Below are 7,804 nucleotides of genomic sequence, written 5' to 3'. Positions count from 1 at the left end.
TTTTGATCAAGAAAATTCTAGATTTTCAAGTAATGAAAAGGGTTCTTACATTATTTAGTACATTGGAAAGGCTGTGGACCTAAGGAGAGACGCTGAGGTCTGCCTAAAAACATGAATGCCAACAACATAATAGGAAGATTTCATCAATTGTTCCTTGAAAAAAAATGGTCCTAAGGGTCCAGAGACCTCTCTTAAATGGCAGGGATATTGTTACATCTGTGTATGAACCCTCTCCAATGCCAGTTTCTGAGCCAGGAATGAAGAGGATGTATGCGATATGCATACTCCCAGGCAGAAGCCATCTACAGGGTGGGCCAAGGATATGGATACACCTAAATAAAATGGGAATGGTTGGTGATATCAGCTTCATGTGACACATGAAACTTATTGAGAATTTCACAAGAAAAACAATGGGGTGCTTGGTTTAACTTTATTCTTTCATGAGCTATTTACAAGTTTCTCTTTGTTTACAGTCATTGACATGTCGCAGAGGTTAACACGTGAGGAGCAGATAGAAATTGTGTTGATGTCTGGTGAACGCAGTGCCCGTGTCATTGCAGCAGATTCCAATTTTTGTTTGGCCCATTCTGCAAATTCAGTGCGCCGATCTGGGTCATCCTCGTTGATATGCTGCAGCAGCTGGATTTTGTAAGGGTGCCATTTGTGAGTAGCTAATATCCGCCGAAGGGATGTTCGACTGATGCAAGATCAGCACGCTAAATTTGCAGAATGGGCAAAACAAAAATTGGAACGGGACCCTCAGTTTTCACAGAATATTATGTTCAGTGATGAGGCAAACTATTTTTGGTTGGCCATTTATATGGATACACATAAATAACATGAGAATGGTGCCAGTTTTCTTGCGTACAGTGTCTTGCATTGAAATCTGCTGCAATGACCCGGGTACTGCGTTCACCAGACATCAACACAATTTCTTTCTGCTCCTCACGTGTTAACCTCTGCGACATGTCACTGGCTGTAAACAAAGAGAAACTTGTAAATAACTCATGAAAGAATAAAGTTACGTTAAAACCAAGCACACCATGGTTTTTCTTGTGAAATCCTCAATAAGTTTGATGTGTCACATGACCCTCTTCCCATTGGAAAAAATAAAGTTGGATCCAAAATGGCTGACTTCAACATGGCCTCCTTGGTCACCACCCATCTTGAAAATTTTCCCCCTCCAATATACTAATGTGCCTCAAACAAGAAGTTGATATCATCAACCATTGCCATTTTATTTAGGTGTATATGTACATACTTTCTCCATACGCGTGTATGCAGTAAGGGTACCGTCACACAGTGCAATTTTGATCGCTACGACTGCACGATTTGTGACGTTCGAGCGATATAGGTACGATATCGCAGTGTGTGACACGCTCCTGCGATCCGGGACCCCGCTGTGAATCGTACGTCGTAGCACATCGTTTGAAACTTTCTTTCGTCGTCTAGTGTCCCGCTGTGGCGGCATGATCGCATAGTGTAACAAAGGTGTGCACGATATTGTATACGATGTAAAGGGCGGAGGAGTTGGCTACGTAGGAGCGCTGAATTCTCCACCTCCCAAGTGCTGATTGGGCGGTACAATACTGTGCGCTCATTCGACAAAGGACTATTGTTCCCAGCGGATAAAACCGGAGCTCTCGAGCGCGCTATTCATTTCTCTCTGTAGCACGTGCTGTAAACAGAACTCCTAAATTCGCTGGATTTCCTGGACTTTTCTTCTACTACTAGACTTTTTCCGCAAAAGGTATGTATAACGCTTCAGCGTAGCATATGTTGCGCTTCAACGTGGATAAACGCTGGAGCGTGGTCGATTGTTCCTTTATGGAGAGTAGGGTAGGCCTGAGAACCTCAGGTACACAGCTGTAGCGTGGCCCAATTAATTCTTTTACAGATCGAGATGGTTGACTGCTCCATTTAATACCAGTAGTAAAATATATAGTTATTAGATCAATGGTCAGAACATTGTTTTGTAAGCACGTGTATTTATTGTACGTTTGATTTCTTTTTAGGAACTATGCTCACTTCCGATGAGAGTTCTGTTGTTGCTGCTGCCCTGGTGTTTCAGGCAGCACGTCTCCAAGAGGAGAGACGTCCTAAACGAAAACGTCGCATGTGGACCCGGAGCTGGCTGCAGAAAAGATCCTCATTGTCACACATGGGTCTCATAAGAGAGTTACGTGACAATAACCCTCATGATTTCAGAAACTACCTTCGGATGTCGGAGGAATCCTTCAAAATAATACTGTCTGCTGTTATGCCACTCATACAAAGGTGTGATACGCCGATGCGTGCAGCCGTGCCCGTGGATGAAAGGTTGGCGGTGACACTGCGGTTCCTGGCAACAGGAAGGTCTCTTCAGGATTTGCAGTTTTCCGCTGCTGTTTCCAGACCTTTCCTGAGCGTTGTGATTCCGGAGACATGCGAGGCCATTGTGCGCAGCTTAAGGCATTATATGGAGGTACTACTATATTTTATTGGCTGCTGTGTTATGTCGATATATTATACTAGCTATTTAACCCGTTCTACGCCCTGTTTACGCGCATTTCTATTGGTATATGTTCTACATCCTATCATGTGCTGCTCCCATCCTGCGTCCCCATTCAGACATGTGCTGCTGTGATCCTGCGCCTCCATTCTGACATGTGCTGCTACCATTTTGCGGCTCCATTCTGATATGTGCTGCTCCAACCCTGCGCCACCCTTCTTTTATTTGATGCTCCCAACCTAATTTTATTGATTATATAATTTAGATATATTGTTTAGCACCCCCTCTGAGTCATCGAAGCCATCTGATAAAATGGCTGCCTGCATACTCAGGGTTGTTGACTTTGTTATACCCATACTGCGCCTCATTCACTGTAGGATGTCCACATGAGAGTGTATGTGCATAATATATTTGACCTAATTTGTACATGTTTCCTTCTCATCTTGCAGTTTCCCAAGACGGCGGATGAGTGGAAGAGGATTGCTTCCGATTTTGATGAGCTGTGGCAGTTTCCAAACTGCGGTGGTGCATTAGATGGAAAGCATGTGCGCATCACGCAACCAGCCAACTCTGGATCCTTCTTTTTCAACTACAAAGGATATTTCAGTGTGATCCTCATGGCCCTTGTCAATGCGAACTATGAGTTTGTCGATGTAGATGTTGGCATGAATGGTCGAGTCTCCGACGGTGGTGTTTTTGAACACACTTCATTTGGGGAAAGCTTGAGGAACAATGAACTGCTGTTGCCACTAAATGAAGACACAAAAGCAAACCTAAATTTTGTCTTCATCGCTGATGAAGCTTTCCCTCTTCATCCACATTTGCTGAAGCCATTTGCACAGAGAACACTCACACCGGAGCGCAGAATATTTAATTACCGGTTGTCGAGGGCCCGTCGTGTGGTTGAAAATGCCTTTGGGATTATGGCAAATCGGTTTAGAGTGTTCCACACAGCTATCAACTTGAAGCTGCCGTCTATAGACTTTGTGGTTTTGGCATGCTGTGTGCTCCATAATTTCCTGAGACGTCATGATACGAGCTCCTATTCTCCTCCTTCGTTTATTGATGCAGTGGACGCAAGAACCGGAGATATTGTGCCCGGGGAATGGCGTACACAACCTGATAATTTTACAGCTCTTCAAGCACTTGGATCTGGCAGGCAGGCAGACGATGCAAGCGACTGTCGCGAAAAATACTGTCAGTACTTTAATGGTTCTGGAGCTGTACCCTGGCAGGATCGCGCCGTATAAAAAAAAAATTTTTTTTGCTTTGCTGTCATATAAACCTCTCTAACTTAAAGTAAATGTGATGCCTATTAAATGGTGCTGTTAACCCTTATAGCTTGGTAAACATTAAAGAAAGAATGCGAAGATTTTTGGTTTTTTTGGTAACAATTTCTTGGTTTAAAATTAATTAACAACTAAATATAACATAACCAAAAAAAAAAAAATTATCTCCTTCCACGGCCCAAGAGGTGTCGCAGCGTCACGCCCTGCTGCTCTACTTGAGCCTGGAGGAGCGCTGCTGTCTGCTGCAGGAGCGCTGCTGTCCGCTCCAGGCGCAATTGTCTCGCCAGGAGCTCTCTTACGGTGGGCGGTTCTGTGGATAGAAGAGGTTGGAGAACCAACGTTGAATCCGCTGAAAATACATCTCGACCTCTGTGGCAGGACCAAATTTTGTGTGTTGTAAATTTCTATTTGGTCTGGCACCACAGGGCAATGTTAATTTTATTAAATTTTACAGTTTTAGTTGTCTATTGTGACATCCAGCAGAAAACCACTCGTATTATGTTGATACTTACGGAGAAGGGACGCCGGTTCCTCATTGTCAGAACCAGAGGTGCTAATTTCCCATCCCAGCGATCTTGACAGTGCTGCAGCACCGAAAAGGAAATAATAACAGATCTGGTTAACTATGGAACACGCCGTTGGGAAGCGCTCGCTGTTTTGGTCACTTACGTATGTTAGCTTCTGGGGAGAATGGCGCCGACCCGGGGGAGGAAGAGGAGTGTCGGAAGGGAGGTGTTGAGGGTGGTGTAGGGGTGCGAGGCCGTCTGCTGTCTGGTGGAGGCGTGGTAGGCCGCTGTGTCATTACTGCGTCTGTAATGTATTCAAATATTACCGCTACCCTCTTATGTCCCTTATGCAGTTGAAAAACTGTAATCAATGATTGTTAACTTACGTGACGTCCCGGGATCTGGGCTCCCGCTGGTGGTGGATGCTGTGGTGCTTCTGGCAATGGCAGGTACCTGTTGCCGCCGCTGTCTCTCTACACATAAAGTTAACAAACGCAATCTTTAAATACACATGTAGAGTGCTGCAGATCAAAGCTAACAATATACTGAAACATAAAATTTATATAACACTTCACAGGGGTGCGAGGGTGCATGGTCGCAACAGATGGTGGAGGCGTGTTAGGCCGCTGGGTCATTACTGCGTCTGTAATGTCTTCAAATATTTCAGCTACCCTGTTATGTCCCGTGTGATGTTAAAAAAAATGCAATCAATGATTGTGAACTTACGTGATGTCCCGGACTGTGGGCTGCCACTGGTGTCTGAAGATGTGGTACTGGTGTCAATGGTGGGTCTCACTTGCTGCCGCCGCTGTCTCTCTACACCTAAAGTAAAGAATCACAATGTTTACACACAAATGTTGAGTGCTGCAGATCAAAGCTTACAATATACTCAAACATAAAATAGAGATCACACTTTACAGGGGTGCGATACTCTGACATGTCTGTGGGCTCTGGTGTTCAATGGTCTTCCTGTCTTTGGAAAACGTATCATTTTATCAGTAGGCCACCCTCCTCCGATAATATTTTTGGTCAATTGAGAAACTAAAAATTACGGACATCTTAATAATTTCAAGATGGTGGTTGAGATTAGGGAACCCGACAAGTTTTCTCACGGACAACGCATATTCTGCTTGGAAAATAACTAAATTTTTAAAAAACAGGGCATGTGTTTTAATGCATTTGAGGTGAAGTTGGCAACCATGAGCGCAAGCCTCCCTCACAAACCCCCCCCCTCCTGACAGCGTGCATCTCCCAATCCCCCCATACTAGTACTTGCCTCGCCTTGCCTCCGCACGCAACTCAGCAAACATTTGTGGCGTTTTATAGCGGAGGTCAGCCCATTTTTTACGCAGTTGAAGCTGACTGCGGCAGACGCCAAACCTCCTCTCCATCATTCTGGCTATGTGGCCAAGCACTTCCCGCTTGTGGATGTGTGGGTGGGCAGGGCGGCTTTCCTGACCCTCATAATCCAGGGCATCCATCTGACTAATAAAAAAAAGGAGCTCTGGCTGCCCCAGAGGAGCAGAACGCAATCTCGCCGCCATTTTAGATGGAATGACCCTGAACAGCAACGCCCACAGGAGGAGCTTGACTACGCCGTCCTGCCGCCAGATCGGCTTCGCAATAGCGTTGCAGTTTATGGACAGCGTCACATTTGTGACGCATGAGCGGTACGGAATGAACGCACAGAGTAAAAGCCGTTCGAAGGATGGTTATATAACGCCGGAGCGTCACGTAATGTACGCTCGTGGTCTATGACGGCGTGATGACGTTACAGCGTTCCGGCGTGCCTGCGCTAGCTTGTTTTGGATCCCTGACATCCTGATAATGGCTGCCAGTCGCCGTGATCCTCCTATGGGCATCCCAGAGCTCAAGTTCCTTATTGGAACAATGGATAGGATGCAGTATGAAACAACAGGGCTGGTGCTGCACCGCAACCAGCACAAGGACGAAGTTGTCCATGTGGTGTCTGAGGGCCTCAGGAAGCGGTTTGGGATAACACGCAGTAAGGCCCAGATTGTGAAAAAATGGGGCGATCTGAAGTCCAAAAGCCCAGAGCGCCTGCAGGAGCTTCGCAAGGAGATTCGCAGAGGTCAGTACGCAGGTACCCAAAATTTGGGCACGCAGAAGGGTTAATTGGGTGATTCATGGGAATGGGGGGTACGCTGCATGGATTTGCATAGGCCTTTGGGCCAGTATGAACGTTGCAGAGCCACAAAGTGTCACAGCTATGTGGCAGTTTGAACGTTGCAGAGCCACAAAGTGTCACAGCTATGTGGCAGTTTGAACGTTGCAGAGCCACTATGTGTCACATCTATGGGACAGTTTGAACGTTGCAGAGCCACTATGTGCCACATCTATGGGACAGTTTGAACATTGCAGAGCCACTATGTGCCACATCTATGGGTCAGTTTGAACGTTGCAGAACCACTATGTGTCACAGCTATGGGGCAGTTTGAACGGTGAAGAGCACTATGTGGCACAGCTTTCTGCTGACCAAACTTTTTTTTTTCCTTCACAGAGGCCAAGAGACAGCGCTGCCGCCACAAGGCTTCCCACACGGCCTCTTCTGTCCCAGTGCCTTCCGGGTCAACAACAGATCCTAGTAGGTTCATACAATAATGTGATGAGGATTTGGTGGCAGGTCCCCTAGATCCCCCCCCCCACCTGCAGTCACTGTTGACATTTATGTTTAAAAATTGTTATTTTTTTCCCTTCACAGAGGCAAAAACACAGCGTCGCAGCCACGAGGCTTCCCACACGGCCTCTTCTGTCCCAGTGCCCTCCGGGTCAACAACAGATCCTAGTAGGTTCATACAATAATGTGATGAGGATTTGGTGGCAGGTCCCCTCGACCCCCCCCCCACCTGCAGTCACTGTTGCCATTTATGTTTAAAAATTGTTATTTTTTTCCCTTCACAGAGGCAAAAACACAGCGTCGCAGCCACGAGGCTTCCCTCACGGCCTCTTCTGTTCCAGTGCCCTCCGGGTCAACAACAGATCCTAGTAGGTTCATACAATAATGTGATGAGGATTTGGTGGCAGGTCCCCTCGACCCCCCCCCCCACCTGCAGTCACTGTTGCCATTTATGTTTAAAAATTGTTATTTTTTTCCCTTCACAGAGGCAAAAACACAGCGTCGCAGCCACGAGGCTTCCCTCACGGCCTCTTCTGTCCCAGTGCCCTCCGGGTCAACAACAGATCCTAGTAGGTTCATACAATAATGTGATGAGGATTTGGTGGCAGGTCCCCTCGATCCCCCCCTCCCCCACCTGCAGTCACTGTTGCCATTTATGTTTAAAATTTGTTATTTTTTTCCCTTCACAGAGGCAAAAACACAGCGTCGCAGCCACGAGGCTTCCCACACGGCCTCTTCTGTCCCAGTGCCCTCCGGGTCAACAACAGATCCTAGTAGGTTCATACAATAATGTGATGAGGATTTGGTGGCAGGTCCCCTCGACCCCCCCCCCACCTGCAGTCACTGTTGCCATTTATGTTTAAAAATTGTTATTTTTTTC

General features: G+C 46.5%; 1 long non-coding RNA gene across 1 annotated transcript; it reads right to left on the bottom strand.

Moving 5' to 3' along the window:
* Positions 1-3,955: 3,955 nt before the first annotated feature.
* On the bottom strand, positions 3,956-4,581 carry LOC138672094 (uncharacterized). The gene is made up of 3 exons (XR_011319572.1): positions 4,450-4,581; positions 4,293-4,364; positions 3,956-4,090 (listed from the first exon to the last, which is right to left on the bottom strand). It is a non-coding gene; the product is annotated as an uncharacterized lncRNA (long non-coding RNA).
* Positions 4,582-7,804: the final 3,223 nt, after the last annotated feature.

Source organism: Ranitomeya imitator, chromosome 3, assembly GCF_032444005.1.
Source record: "Ranitomeya imitator isolate aRanImi1 chromosome 3, aRanImi1.pri, whole genome shotgun sequence".
NCBI lineage: Eukaryota > Metazoa > Chordata > Amphibia > Anura > Dendrobatidae > Ranitomeya > Ranitomeya imitator.
Note: the sequence above shows the minus strand (reverse complement) of the source record. Positions and strands in the feature narration are given on the sequence as shown.